The sequence below is a fragment of the Chlorocebus sabaeus genome, chromosome 8 (genome assembly GCF_047675955.1).
Source record: "Chlorocebus sabaeus isolate Y175 chromosome 8, mChlSab1.0.hap1, whole genome shotgun sequence".
Taxonomy (NCBI): Eukaryota; Metazoa; Chordata; class Mammalia; order Primates; family Cercopithecidae; genus Chlorocebus; species Chlorocebus sabaeus.
In genome coordinates this window covers 100,210,541-100,215,294 of record NC_132911.1, presented here as the reverse complement: position 1 = coordinate 100,215,294, position 4,754 = coordinate 100,210,541, and the positions used below count along the sequence as shown (strand labels likewise).

Below are 4,754 nucleotides of genomic sequence, written 5' to 3'. Positions count from 1 at the left end.
CTCTGCTCTCAAAAAGCCCCAGTCATGTGCCTTAGCAGCTGATTAGGGAGGAGATACTGTTTGTTGTGTATCACCTTCCCCACACCTTATGCCTCTCAGTCACCTGTATTCATTTAGAAGACGTTTATTATGTGCCTTTTTAGGCTCCCAGCCTACTCAAGGGAAACCCCAGTATTTGAGTTCCTATGTACCAAGAACTCAGAGATTCAGAGAAAACGAAAAGACCTAGTCCATAGTGTCACAGAACTTACAATTTAGTTCAGGATACAAAATATATGCATCTGAAGCAATTAGGGGATAGTACTAATTAATATTCTGTTATTTTCAAGCAACAGAAATCATATCTTCCCTCTTAAGAAAAAGGGAAAATTACTGAGTGGAGACAAGGGAATCACACATAATGGAAGGAGAGTTTGACAGACAGGATGTGAAGGATATAGGGCAGCTCAGGGATCTCAGTAGCAGGAATGTGTGGACCTTTGTCGAGATCTGTCATTTAGGGATGTGCATATAAAATATAAAGAAGAAAATTAAAACCACCTAGTATCTCACCTCCCAGAGGCAACCACCAGTATGCTTCTGACATATATTCTTCTCCTCTTTTTTTTCCTTTGAGCATCTGGGTGAGTGTGTATATTTGTCACAACATTGAGATTCTGCACTTTATGCTATTTTGTGTCTTGCTCTTTTCGCTTAACGTTATACTGAAAACATTGAACTGTCATTGAAAGCTCTTTGAAATACATCTTTTAGTGGCTGCATAATTTTAGTATGTGGCTGCACCATAATTCATTTACTAGTCCCTATCATTGAGCATATAAATTATTTTCAATTTTTCACTATTATAAAATATAGTGTAATAAATATCACAGTACATTGTCTGAATTATTGTCTGAATTTCTGCGTGGGAAAAAAGGTTTCAATCAAGTATTTAAGACAGAATCATTACCTGTGATTTTAAATGCCAGGGATAACCTGAAATATTCTGCCCAGCCAAAATACTGTTCCACTAACTTTGCCATTTTATGAGGGTATCCGTTCTTTTTCACTCCACAATCAAAACACCATTTTGTAAATCACTGACTTCTTAGTGCTCTAAATAGTCTTTGGAAAGAAAGAATGACCCCAAAACCAAATCAATATCAGGCCAATTATTTATTCTTGGTCCTCGGATATGAATCTACTTTGTGGAGGCTAGGGAGAGTCAACTGGTTGCATTCAGCTTTTCAGTAGACCTTTTCTTCTGGGTCAGTAGAGGAAGGAGGCAGATGTGTTCTGGGAATAGGGATAAAATCTAGGAGACAATTAGGGACCTCAAAAGATTCTAGTTTTTAATCTTTAATTTAATAAACACCATGTGTCAGACATTGTTCTGAGGGTTTTATGAAGTCACTTAATCTTCCTACTAATGTGTATTAGTTCGTTCTCACACTGCTATAAAGAACTTCCTAAGACTAGACAATTTATAAAGGAAAGAGGTTTAATTGGCTCACAGTTCCAAATGGCTGGGGACGAAACTTACAATCATGGTGGGGAAGGGAAAGCCAGGACCTTCTTCACATGGCCACAGGAGAGAGAAATGCAAGCAGGGGAAATGCCAGACACTTATAAAACCATCAGATCTCATTAGAACTCATTCACTATCATGAGAACAGGATAGGGGAAACCACCCCCATGATCCAATCACTTTCTTCCCTCAAGATATAGGGATTACAGGTCCCTCCCTCAATACATGGGGATTACAATTCAATATGAGATTTGTGTGAGGACACAGAGCCAAAACATATAATTCCACCCCGACCCCTCCCAAATATCATGTCCTCACATTTCAAAACCATTCGTGCCTTCCCAACAGTCCCCCAAAGTCTTAACGCATTTCAGCATTAAGTCAAAAGCCACAGTCCAAAGTCTCATCTGAGACAAGGCAAGTCCCTTCCATCCATGAGCCCGTAAAATCAAAAACAAGTTTATTTTTTCCAAGGTACAATGAGGGTACAGGCATTGGGTAAATACGTTCATTCCAAATGGGAGATATTGGCCAAACAAAGGGACTACAGGTCCCATGCAAGTTCAAAATCCAGTGGGGCAGTCATTAAATGTTAAAGCTCCAACGTAATCTACTCTGACTCCATGTCTCAAATCCAGGGCATGCTGATGCAAAGGGTGGGCTCCTATGGCCTTGGGCAACTTTGTCCCTGTGGCTTTACAGGGTACAGCCCCACTCCCTGACTACTTTCACAGCTGGTGTTGAGTGTCTGCAGCTTTTCCAGACACACAGTGCAAGCTGTTGGTGGATCTGACATTCTGGGGTCTTGAGGATGGTGGCCCTCTTCTCACAGCTCCCCTAGGCAGTGCCCCAGTGGAGACCCTGTGTGGGGGCTCCAACCCCGTATTTCCCCTTTGCACTGCTCTAGCAGAGGTTCTCCATGAGGGCTTTGCTCCTGCAGACCTCTGCCTGGACATCCAGGCGTTTCCATACATCCTCTGAAATCTAGGCAGAGTTTCTCAAACCTCAATTCTTGACTTCTGTGCAACTGCAGGCCCAACACCACATGGAAGCTGCCAAACCTTGGGGCTTGTACCCTCAGAAGCAATGGCCTGAGCTGTACATTGGCTTCTTTTAGCCATGATAGGGATGCAAGGAACGAAGTCCTGAGATGGCACGAAGCAGCAAGGCCCTGGGCCTGGCCCATGAAACCATTTTTTCCTGCTAGTCTTCCCAACCTGTGATGGGAGGGGCTCCTGTGAAGACCTCTGACAGGCCCTGGAGATGTTTTCCTCATTGTCTTGGTGATTAACGTTTGACTCATTACGCATGCAAATTTCTGCAGTAGGCTTGAAGTTCATCCCAGAAAATGGATTTTTCTTTTCTACCACATCGTCAGACTGCAAATTTTCCAAACTTTTATGCTTTGCTTCCCTTTTAAATGGAAGTTCCAATTTCAGATCATCTCTCTCAAGTTCAAAGTTCTACAGATCTCTAGGGCAGGAGCAAAATGTCACCAGTCTCTTCGCTAAAGCATAGTAAGAGTGACTGTTGCTCTAGTTTCCAGTAAGTTCCTCCTGTCCATCTGAGACCACCTCAGCCTGGACTTCATTGTCCATATCACTATCAGCATTTTGATCAAAACCATTCAACAAGTCTCCAGGAAGTTCCAGACTTTCCCACATCTTCCTGTCTTCTGAGCCCTCCAAACTGTTCCAAGCTCTGCCTGTTAAAAAGTTGGTTCCACATTTTCAGATATCCTTATAGCAGTATCTCACTCTCCTCAGTACCAATTCTCTATATTAGTCCATTTTCACACTGCTATAAAGAACTTCCCTGAGACTGGGTAATTTATAAAGAAAAGAGGTTTAATTGACTCACAGTTCCACATGGCTGGGGACACCTCAGGAAACTTACAACCAGGGGACACCTCAGGAAACTTACAACCAGGGTGGAAGGTGAAGGCAAAGCAAGGACCTTCTTCACATGGCAGCGGGAGAGAGAAGTGCATGCAGGCGAAATGACAGACATTTATAAAACCATCAGATCTCAAGATAACTCACTCGCTATTGTGAGAATAGGATGCGGGAACCGCCCCCATGATCCAGTTGCTTCCCTCCCTCAACACATGGGGATTATAGGTCCCTTCCTTGAAACATGGGGATTACAATTGAAGATGAGATTCAGGTGGGGATACAGAGCCAAACCATATCATAATGTTATGACGCAAGCATTATTATTACCTTCATTGTATGGATGAGAAGACTGAATCACAGAAGACAAAGTATGGGGTAAACCTGGGATCTGAACCCTGAAACACTGGCTCTCAACAACTGTACCTTGCTTCCATGAATATACTGAAGTTTGTATTTTAAAATAAGGATGGTTGAAAAATGCTCACACACTATAATCAAAGAACATCAAGCCAATATGCTTTTTTTTCTTTTACTGGGCTTTAGTATTTCTTATCTTGTACAACACAAGCATTAGCAACCTGGGCATCCCCAGGTCTTCCAAATCTCACTTTAATATTATAAAAACTGACTCAGTGCTCTCTTCAGCAGCACATATACTAAAATTGGAATGATAGAGAGTTTAGCATGGCCCTTGCACAAGGGTGACATGCAAATTCATGTTCACAAAAATTCATTTGTGATTCATGTTCTTGTTAATGAGCAATAAGAAAACACCTGAAGATGTTTTCAGGTGAAGGTACAAAACTCACTGATAATACTAAGTATAGAGATAAACACAAAATATTATAACAATGTAACTGTGGTGTGTAAACTACTCATGCCCTGAGTAGAAAGACTGAAAGATGAACCTATCAAATATGATGGCTATAACAACTTTTCAAGACACAGACAGTGTAAGATATAAATGGAAACAACAAAAAGTTAAAAAGTAGGGGTGATGAAATTAAAATGTAGATTTTGTATTAGTTTTCTCTTTGCTTGTTTGATTTTGCAATCAATGTTAAGTTGTCATTAGTTTAAAATAATGTGTTATAAGATATTATTTGCAAGCTTCATGGTAACCTTAAATTTAAAAAGCCTACATTAGATATGCAAAAAATAAAAAGCAAAAAATTAAAACATACTGCCAGAAAAAAAATCATCTTCACAAAAAGGAAGACAGATGGATGGACAGATGGAAAGAAGGAAGGAAGAGAAGACCACAAAACAACCATGAAACAAAATAATAACATTGAATATAAATGGACTAACCTCTCCAATCAAAAGGCATAGAGTGGCTGAATGAATTAAAA

General features: G+C 40.5%; 1 non-coding gene across 1 annotated transcript; it reads left to right on the top strand.

Moving 5' to 3' along the window:
- The first annotated feature begins 4,034 nt into the window (after nt 1-4,034).
- LOC119625021 (U6 spliceosomal RNA) lies at nt 4,035-4,138 on the top strand. The gene has a single exon (XR_005241170.1). It is a non-coding gene; the product is annotated as a U6 spliceosomal RNA (small nuclear RNA).
- Nucleotides 4,139-4,754: the final 616 nt, after the last annotated feature.